The sequence below is a fragment of the Eptatretus burgeri genome, chromosome 19 (genome assembly GCF_056783735.1).
Source record: "Eptatretus burgeri isolate ZD-2024b chromosome 19, Ebu_testis_v1, whole genome shotgun sequence".
Lineage (NCBI taxonomy): Eukaryota > Metazoa > Chordata > Myxini > Myxiniformes > Myxinidae > Eptatretus > Eptatretus burgeri.
The window spans coordinates 2,908,909-2,920,003 of NC_140979.1; the positions used below are offsets into that span (position 1 = coordinate 2,908,909).

At 45.6% G+C, this 11,095-nt stretch overlaps 1 protein-coding gene across 6 annotated transcripts in view; it reads left to right on the plus strand.

Moving 5' to 3' along the window:
- The window catches only part of LOC147008437 (uncharacterized), a 34,282-nt gene that overhangs the window by 12,767 nt on the left and 10,420 nt on the right, over nucleotides 1-11,095 (plus strand). For 3 of the 6 annotated variants that reach the window (XM_085864929.1, XM_085864930.1, XM_085864931.1), the window contains exon 5: nucleotides 9,110-9,262. The gene's annotated coding sequence lies outside the window, so the exon portion shown is untranslated. Of the gene's footprint in view, nucleotides 1-2,141; nucleotides 2,590-3,980; nucleotides 4,242-4,316; nucleotides 4,485-5,844; nucleotides 5,983-9,109; nucleotides 9,263-11,095 lie in introns of those variants that run through there. The other 3 variants (XM_085864933.1, XM_085864932.1, XR_015053412.1) reach the window with 3 other exon arrangements.

Genomic DNA, 11,095 nt, shown 5'->3' on the forward strand with positions numbered 1-11,095 from the left:
GAGACGTGAGAATTCTACCGGGATAAAAACTATGATAAAGAAGCTTAGAAGTCTTATCGAGACGATTTCTGAGAGTAAGAGGAATAAAAATCAGGTAGGGGAGAAAAAGAGCAGGGGGTGGGGGCGAGGAAGTGAAAGCAGATGTGCTGTGGTGCATTAATTACGATTCAACTCTCATCAAAATCCTTCTGCATGGAATAACAGTGAAGATAGAAACAAAATAACATCTGAAATCCATTTTCCTCCAGTCATACCATAAATCCCGCTCAGAGACAAACACTGGCCAGACACGTTTGGACACAAACACCACCGGACGCATCAGGAATCAAACACTCTTTTGGAGATGAACTCCTGTCCGGAGACAAACACTGCCTGAACACTCCTGGAGCCAATCTGTATCGAGACAAACACCACCCAAACACGTCCAGAGACAAACACCGCCCAGACACAATCATCGCCACGACGCATCCTCTGACAAACACCGACCCGACACATCTGGAAATAAACAGCGCTCCGATGCGTCTGGACATAAACTCCCGTTCAGACATAAACACTGCTCAACACGTTCGGAGACAAATTGTCCGGAGGCACGCCATTCGGAGAGAAACTCCTTCCCTTCCCCTTGGGAGACAAACACTGCCTGGACACATTCGGAGACAAACACTGCCCGGAGGCAAGCCGTTTGGAGAGAAACTCCTTCCCTTCCCGTAAACAAGATTTCAGGTCTACTGGATGAACATTGACAATTTTATGCAAACTTGACCTTTTCTGATCTTTGACCTAAAAACTAGAAGAAAAAAAATAAACAGAAAAAGAAGGCAAAGAATAGACAGAAAAAAACCGATCAATAAAAACCCAGTCAGAAACCAGAAAAAAACATTTTAAAATCCTGAAAAATACAAAAAAAAGAATCAGAAGAAACAAAAACCAGAAACTAACAGAATAAAAGACCAGAAAAAAATCCCGAAAAAAAACAGGGTCTTCATTCACTATTTTTGGGGGCTGCTGAACCATGCCTTGACTTTGATCAGGCCACAACGATTTCTCAACCACAAAATTTTCTTTCAATTTCTTCACTCATATTATCAAATGGGTGATCAGCACAGCTACGAATCACTGAGTACATGACAATGCTTTTAAACACCCGGAGACACCAGCGTTCGTGACTCTATTTAATTTCCGCCCGTGTCATCACCTCAAAAATTTCAAATTTAGCCGAATTACAAAATCTAAGATCCAGAATTGAACTTAAAGGCAGTTCCGACTGCAAGAAAAGTTTCCGTTTGTCCAATTTGAACAAGTTTGATATTCCGGGCGTCTCCGGGAGGTGTGTGTTTAACACGACGGGTCGGTGATAGCGAATCGCTTGTCAACTCGCCACCTCCTTGGGAAAGGCACTGTGAGATCGTCCAAGGGTTGGTGCACAAACATCGACGTACGCCCTGCCTGGGAAACACCAGGATGGCAGTTTATCGCCGAGTCAAGATTAAAACTCACGATGGACAGTCTTTTACACTGAGAGCTCCATCACAGAGGAAGAATCAGTAAACCAATAGGAGGTAGATTTAATCAGACTGCACACCAAGATGTTCAGTGTTGTTAACATTGTCACATTGGTGTATCATGGTTCTTGTACACTCACTCACCCAATCACAGGAGCTGTTTTTTTTTTTATGGGAGAGTCATCCGGTGCATCGGTGATGATATTGTTGCGGATTTCAGAATCTGGTCTGATGAATGCATCTACACATCCAGGTCCTCAGACAGTTATTTCCTCAAATGCATGTTCAGATTAGCCCCATCCTCATGTCTAATGGGATTTTAAATGTGATGCTTTGAGAAAGGAAAAGGATAGATCCCCTCTCTTATGGGAATTTTTATTTATTTATGACAGACACGTTTACACACATTTATTTTGCGAGCTCTGATGTCCGCCGTTATTTTTCCTCAGCAACGTTTATGCACGTATTTCCTTCGCAAGCGCCAACCGACTGCCTTTTTTGAGCGCACGTGTCGTCATGGTAACCGTGTGCAAGTGGGGTGGGGTGAGCTTGGGGGCGACTCTGCGCCCACCGAGACGGGCCACAGATATAAAACGAATTGGAGATCCGTTCTGACGCGAGAGAAGTAAGAGGAGGGAGAAGAGAACGAGAAAGTAAGGAGAGAAGTGAGCATGATGCAGGCAAGCGAGCCGAGAAAGATGTGAGAGTTGAAGAACGCATGGGAAGAAGCGAGCCAGAGAGGAAGCGTGCAAGCGAGCATGTGGTGTGGGTGTGGTGCGCGTGTGGGTGAGAGCATCGCCGACAACGAGTGAGGCACGGGTCGGTCACCAACATGTGAGGCGCGGGTCATTCTCCGACAGACCATGTGGGTCACTGAACATCACCAGTTTCGTGAAGTGTGAGGAGCTGTCCGTGTCGCAGCACCAGGGTCTAAACCTGCGACAGACGATCTCTGTGCCCTCTCAGACGTCGACTGGTATTCAACGCTGTGAGTGAGAGGGTGCACGGCAAGGCTGGGTGCTGGCGACGGACGTGACACGCACACACACCTTTCAGGACGTCTCACTTCACGGACAACTACTCTCTGGTGAGCGAGACGACTCTTCTCCCCCCCCCCTGAATGATCTGCTGGGTACCCTTGTCTATGTTTAGCTGTGAGTCAACCCCCAATAAGCATCTGCTCCCTTTCTCTTTCCTGGCATTTTGATTGATTTTGCCTGAGTAATTATTCATTTCAGTTGCTTTGAAACTTATTCCTGAATTTCCTCTGAAAACAAAAAGTTCTCTTTATTTATTTATTTTATTATTAATAAATAATTTGTTGACTTCCAACCTGTCCGTGTTTGACCTTTCCCTCCATTGGTCGAGCATTGTCCGAACCGAGATAGACTGGAAGGCAATTACCACAGATTTGACCAAAATAGTCGGCACGTACCAGCGGTTATAATGCTCGGCCGCCCCAATTAAAATCTAATCGAGATAGCATTGGTGCTTTGCCGAGGGCGTGCTCCCCGCTCAGGTAACCACGTGACCTCCAGTTAAACGGCATAATTAGACGGTGGACACTGGAACTCGTGGTTAACTGAGTGGCGTTCGTGGTTCTAAAACAACCACCGTACCACAACGTTAATTGGGAACGGTGGTCCCAGGTCTGGCTCTACCGAGGACAACCGGGGATTAATCCCCCTGAGTGATAACCACGGTGTCCGTGGCCACAACAATATCAATGTCGATCGATCCAAGTTGTTTCACTCTCACTTTGATTTGGGTAATCCATTCAAAGGGAAGTTTCACTCGAACCAAGCTTGCATTTCAATGGTTGAAAACAAATAATCCATTTACCTCCATTTACTTCTACTAAGAAAGGGATTTGTAATCTGTTCACAAAGCTGGTAATAACTCGTGTTCTCTTCACAGAAGACACCACCTTCCATACTCTCTTCAATCTCATTCCTCCCTCCAGGTCTTCAAGACATCTGTTCACCAACATCTCCAGTCATCCCCCGTCCAAAACCATGATCTTTTCTCCCCCCATAAAACCACCTCACACCCCTCTCCCAAAATCTTGTTTCTCTCTCCATGTTGTCCACCCTGTGCGCTCTCCTCAACCCCTCATCGTGACCTGCATCCCTTGTTTGTCCGTCTCCGTCGACCTTCTCCCTCCGTCCTGCTGTTGGTTCCCTTTGTTATGTTTGTCCTCGTCTGTTTTGGCCCCGATCCCTTCCACGAGCCTCGACCGTGTTCCAGGGTCTTCAAAAGATAAAATTTCCTTCGATACCGAATTTATTTGTGTTCCCGCCATTTTCTGCGAACAGTTCCTTGACACGGATTAATATTATTGTAGTTCAGATTGGCTTCTGACTTTTAATGTTAATGACGTCATTATTCAGAATTTTAACGTTTGGTAGTTTTCCCCGAAACACGATCAAGTGATGGGTTTTCCTATTTTGTCGGTCACGTGACAGGGCGGCGCGAATCTGCCGATGAGAAACCGTGAATCTATCGTGATCACGTGATTTGTTTTTCCGGAATACTTCCGGTTCTCCCCTTGTGTTCCTCACAGTCTCCTGTGGTGAGGACGATGCGCGATGATCCGAGATCTCTCGGGCGAAGATCACAAAGCGAACACCCCGGGATCCACGAACGGCTTCGATGGAGGAAACACGGTCGATCCCGGAGTCCGTCCCTCACACAGCGGGTCCGTGGTCGGTTCACCCGAGGATGAGGAGTCCGGACCCGGTACGTGACGTTCTCTCCGTGACGACATCTTGTGGTTCCTGGATGTTTCCTTTTCACGGATTGTTTGTGTTTCAGATGGTGTTGTGGAGGTGAAGATCGAGTCCGAGTTCGTCGATGATTCGTTCCCTCCACACGAAGGTTCGAACCACAAACTCATTCCCTCCACCACCGAAGGTGAAGGATCACGAGATCCCAACTAGTTGTGGACGGATTCGGATGAACCTCGGTGGACACGTTGGTTGGGTTCGTGTAGTAAATCCCTGCCGTTGTTCGTTGAATCACCTTGTTGTCCTTTGTGAATGAATGTGATTGTTAAACTGTTAAACGTTAAACTGTCCTCACATCCATTAAAATACCAAGTAAGAGAACACGGAACGGATCAGAACACAACAGAACAAAAGGAACGGGAGAGAGAGGGGGAAACACCAACAGGAGAGAGAGGGAGAAACAACAACAGTAGAGAGAGAGGGGGAAACACCAACAGGAGAGAGAGGGCGGTGGACAAAAAATGGGTGTGTGGAGGAATTGGGTGGATAAGATGGATACAGAAGGAAACTCAGGAGAGAAAGTTGAAATTTGGAAGGAGGACAGGGTGTGGTGGGGTTAATGAGGGTAGACAAGATCATGGTTGTGGATGGGGGATGATTTGAGATGGTGGGGAACAGCTGTCTTCAACAACTGGAGGGGAGAAGGAGATTGAAGAGAATGTCGATGTTGGTTACACAGGCAGGGAAAAAAGAGGAACAAATGAGGAGGTGAGCAGCTGTCAGGAGGTTTGACAAAACTGTCAAAGGGCGGAGGAGTTCCTTGTGAGCCGACGGCCATCCATATCTCGTGCCCAACTGTCTGCGGACGTCCTCCTGCAGTTGGGTTACTTTTTTACGAGGTTTGTGGCAGGATTTTCACTCCGACCACCGCAAAACCCTTCATTCTGCAAAACCCTCAAATGCAAAGAAATGGAGAGCTCCTCCTGTGCTGCTGCCCTTCGCGGGGCAACTTACCAAATGATGGGATTGGGGCAAAGCCTTTGGGACCCCCACTCCTTGATGATAGGAGGAAAAGCACAGATGTGAGTGTGTATGTGTGTGATGTGTGTGTGTGTGTATGTGTGTGATGTGTGTGTGTGTATGTGTGAGTGTGTGTGTGTGTGTGTGTGTGTGTGTGTGTGTGTGTGTGTGTGTGTGTGTGTGTGTGTGTGTGTGTGTGTGTGTGTGTGTGTGTGTGTATGTGTGTGTGTGTGTGTGTGTGTGTGTTTGGTTACCTCTCCTTCTCTCTTTCCTTGTGTTTCTCGCTCTCATTTTACTCTCTCTCTCTCTCTCTCTCTCTCTCTCTCTCTCTCTCTCTCTCTCTCTCTCTCTCTCTCTCTCTCTCTCTCTCTCTCTCTCTCTCTCTCTCTCTCTCTCTCTCTCTCTCTCTCTCGCTCTCATTTTACTCTCTCTCTTTCTCTTCATTCTGTATTTCTTGCCTTTTTCTTTCTCTCTCTCGTCTCCTCTCTTACGTTCGCTCAAATGTTTTGATCCAATTGGAGTACATTGTGTTTTCTGTGTTAAATGTTTCATGCTAAAAGGGATTTATTGATCCTCTTTGTGAATTGCCATTGCAGAGAAACAAATGAAAAAGGATTCTTGTTCCAAGTGTTCGCCGTTGGTCGACACTGATGTTTCCTTCAATCATCACGTGACACACACTCTTTGTCAGGACGTTGATAAACTTATTGGTGTGTCCAACAACAACAAGAAGAACAGTTCTCTGAACATCCTGAAAGAGAACGTCGATGGAAGTCAGAAACCACACAAGTGTTCTGTGTGTTTGAAAGAATTTAATCCTTCATCAAATTTGATTCAACATCAAAAAATGCATCCAGGTGTGAAACACTTCAAGTGTTCAACGTGCAGTAAGTCCTTCAGTTAATCTTCAGATTTACACAAACATCAACAAATACATTCAGGTGTGAAACCCTTTCAGTGTTCAACGTGCAGTAAGGCCTTCACTCAATCATCAGATTTACACAAACATCAAAAATATACATACAGGTGTGAAGTCCTACAAGTGTTCTGTGTGTGAAGGCCTTCAGTCAATTATCAAATTTATATCAACATCAAAAAATACCCCCGAGCGGGAGTGCCGGTCATCTCTGCCAGAGGTGGAAAGTAACTCTGTGTCAGACTGGAATAGGGGCCGTTCATAAAGTACGTCCGCTCCACTTCCGAGTTTCAAAACCACCCACCCCCCTCTGTATGCAGGCTCGTGACCACCCAGCCACCCCCCTCATACATTGCTCATCGCTTGCAAAGCCAGCAGTTCCTTATGAACCGATGTTTGTAAGCCATGACGATGCAGTCCCTAGCGGTGTAATTTACCTTTTTATTTTAATATCACAGCACGTCATTTATGAAAATAAAAGTACAAATTGACATTCAAGACAATGTTAATGTCATTAATAAAAGTAAGTGTGCATATAAACTTGTGTTCCATTGTTTTAGTTAAATCTGACAAAAGCTTCAAATGTAATATTTGTCTCGGAGAGTTCCCGGTTCTTAACTTAGTACTTTTATTTTTGTATGTACTTTATGAACGGCCCATACGAGGAATCAGAGCGAAGTTTAAAGGGCTATAAAATCGGAACCAGAGGAAATTTTTTTTAAAATGCCTCGTGTTGTTCTCGATAATAGTCCGTAGTATCTGAATCACTGATAACATTTGATCTCTCTTGATAAATGAGGGAGGAGATTGGATTTTAAATCGACGATTTTCGCAACTTTAACATTCTCGTGACGTTGACCTCGACCTTGGACGACCTTGAAAGTTATATCGTTGTGCCTGTCTCATCGACCTCTATCCATTCCACGATTGGTTATTTGTCTCTCCTCGGTTTGATTGTGGACGGACGGACGGACGGACGGACAGACTTCGAGACTTATTATAAGGTCATCTCTACTGAGATGATAGAGATGACCGAATAAACAGTGAATATGATACATGACGTCAGTAAACGGTGAATATGATACATGACGTCAGTAAACGGTGAATATGATACATGACGTCAGTGAATGGTGAATATGATACATGACGTCAGTAAACGGTGAATATGATACATGACGTCAGTGAACGGTGAATATGATACATGACGTCAGTGAACGGTGAATATGATACATGACGTCAGTGAATGGTGAATATGATACATGACGTCAGTGAACGGTGAATATGATACATGACGTCAGTAAACGGTGAATATGATACATGACGTCAGTGAACGGTGAATATGATACATGACGTCAGTAAACGGTGAATATGATACATGACGTCAGTGAACGGTGAATATGATACATGACGTCAGTAAACGGTGAATATGATACATGACGTCAGTGAACGGTGAATATGATACATGACGTCAGTGAATGGTGAATATGATACATGACGTCAGTGAACGGTGAATATGATACATGACGTCAGTAAACGGTGAATATGATACATGACGTCAGTAAACAGTGAATATGATACATGGGGAGCGTACGTGCTGCGGCATCGAAGCCACGAGGGGAGCGGACGTGCTGCGGTATCAAAGCCACGTGGGACATTCCACCGTGCAGTGTGGGTGTGGGGAAATCCGTGCATGTTTGCTAGTAAAAGGATGAGTTTATCACCAGTGTACGTGCATGGTCAGCATGGACAGCGAAGAGATTGGAGGAACGTGTGTGGGGGAAAAGGGGAGCATGCAATGCAGGCAGGCCTTCGTCAACTAGATGGCATATGTTTTCATTTTTAAATTCTCCCACGTTGTTTTATATAGAACACGACGGTTATAAAGATATACATTACAGTTAGTGCGCGTTTTATCGCCCCGGTAACGCCACGGTACGCTGCCACCCCATTCCCTCACGCTGCCTTACCCTCCCCTTGCTCTGCCTTCCCCTCCCCTCACGCTTCCTTCCCCTCCCCTCACGCTTCCTTCCCCTCCCCTAACGCTTCCTTCCCTCCCCTCATGCTTCCTTCCCTTCCCCTCTGGCTGCCTTCCCTTCCCTCCTCTCATGCTGCCTCCCTTCCCCTTATGATATCCTCCTCCTAAACCCCTTCCACCATCATGCAACTCTCCAGAAGTCGAGTAGAGGAAGGGGTCTCAAAGAATATGTGAAGTGGACAAATTAAAGGTTTTCTTTTTTTGGTGGAATTTAATAAAGACATGAACACTGGTGCTGCTTTTTTGACGGTTGAAGGAAAATGCCCTGCCTTCCCTTCCCTTCCCTAACAACTTACGTCCTCTCAAAGGCCCTCCACCCCCACGGACATCGCTGGGCAGTGTCCTTGTGTTGTTTAGTGTGTGACCCGTTTGAACGTGCGGTTTTAATATACCCAATTCCGTTCAATCCTGTACTAATGTCGGCAGAAGTCCCCCTATCAAATGCATGTCCAGAACACTCCCACCCTCACCACCCCCATCCTCCTCGCTTCCTCCCCCCTCCCTGGGTGTATGGTGACATGTGGTAAGGCCTCGCTCTCCCTCCTGCCTCTCTCTTGTCCCCTTCCTCGCTCTCCCCCATTTCCTTGCTCGCTCACCCACCCCTTACTCGTTTCCCCACCCCTCCTCGTTCCCCTTCCTCCCACGACCCCCCTCCCCCCCGAATCTCAATATTCCCGTCAGTGAAGCGACGGGATGTATTTGCGAGTCATTAATATTCATGATCGAATATCCCAATTGAACGAGATCTTCCGTGTCACATGACCACTCAAGTCAGTTTGGCATACACATAAATCTTGTAAATATGGGCTGGCCCTTTAACTCCATTTACTAAATTTACAAAAACTATGGGGGAAGATGACATCTTGTGTATTTATCCTTGTTTTTCATCATGTTTCCCAATGTCCTGCAGGACTTGTAGACCCTGAGCCTCCGGCGTTGCGGTGAAGATGCCTTTCCAAATAAAGTTTCTACCATACCTCTTCATATACCTCTTCACGTACCTCTTCATCGTTCTGAACTCGGTTGCCTTTTTAACCGAGTATCTTGGACGTTCCTTTGAACCGTGAGTATCAATTTCCAATGTCTTGCTGCATCGAACATTGTGTGTTGCTGCACTGGCTGCTGGCCTTCGTGACATTAAATGGCTTACGAGTTGTCAATAATTAATTAATCTTCGTGGGACCTCCTTGTTGAGGATCTTCAATGTCACTCATACGTACCTCCAGGACTTCAAGCAGGCGGTGCACCACCACCACCAACACGTGTCTTCCCACATCCCTTCCCATATTAATTTTAAACCCATTGACCGTACCTCACCCTCACAGGTGACTGTGTTTCCTCCCCTCCTCTCTTTCCTCTTTACCTGTTCGTTCATTCTCCGACTTCTTGAGTCCAAATGTGACCCCACTGTCGTTTTATTGCATCTTCATCCTCCTCACCGAGCTCTTCCATGAGCCTCAATTTTGCTTCCAAAACGCAGGTTGCCACAAAACACGATGCATAAACAAGTTAAACAACAAAGAAAATCAATTAAATAACAAAGAAAAGAAAATTAACAAAGTTCCAGACAGATATACTCAAGGAGGTATCCCGTCATTTATCCCATCATTTGTGTGTTGGGGTGTTGAGGGGGGGGGGCAGAAAGGGAGGAGAATGGAGGATAACGTTGGGTCGGTACAGGAGCATCACCATATACTTCTTCTTCTTTCGGCTGCTCCCATTAGGGGTCGCCACAGCGGATCATCCGAATGATCCGCATAGTGATTTGGCACAGGTTTTACGCCGGATGCCCTTCCTGACGCAACCCTGGTCGCCTCTTACGACACAGGGATATGGTACACCTATTTTTAACCGGGGTATACACTGGCCCAGTACACTGGTACTCATTTCGCCGACCTCGGAAGGATGACAGGCTGAGTCAACCCCCTGGTGTATTAATTCAGTGGCCCAACGGGGCTTGAACTCAGGACCTTTTGGATCCCAAGCCGCTGCCCTAACCACTGCGCCAACACCAGGACTCATCACCATATACATATATATATATATATATATATATATATATATATATATATATATATATATATATATATATACATATATATATATATATATATATTTTTTTTTTAAGAAGAAGAAGGCGCTTCCAAACAAGCGAAAAAACTTGATCGACTCCGATAATTTGAGCAAAAAAACGAGAGCAGCTTTGACGTCCGTCCGCACGCAATAATTACTGTGCTTCCCCATTGTCACTCACCTGCATTTTTTTCATTAATTAAAAAAAAAATTTATATTTTCATTTATGGATGTCCGACGATTCTGTGATTTTCCCCGGTGGACTGGCTTCGACGTCCATCGGCACGCAAAATATCAGCTTTCTACGTCACCCAGAAGGCACTGATCTTTAATATCATTCAGTGTCAGTCAGTGGTGAGAAAGCGCTTTATATATTACATTATATATAAATATAAATATATATAAATATATGTGTGTGTGTGATTATGTCTCACATGGTAAAACCGCAAAATCTGCACAGAGCAACTGTCCTTCTGCCACCCCATACGATTTTTCCCGCTAATTTAAACCATTCAACCAGAAGGCACTTGATGCGTTTGGCGTGTAAATCAAAACATGTGGAGTTTGACGAGCACTCCCCCGATCTCCATTTCACACAGTCCGACACCAAAGCATGACCTGCAGGAGGGGATGAAATCTGAACTGTACAGCGGGGTGGGGGATCACTTCCCAGCCAATCTTTGGGATTACCTCCTTTGTGAGATGCGCAGTGTGGGGTCTGACGTTGTCATGTTGAAAGATGAGAGCTTTTTTCATCGGGAGATTTTCCCGGAGAGCATGTTTCATTTTCTTGTACGTAGTGAGCCTCCTCGATGGTTTCCCC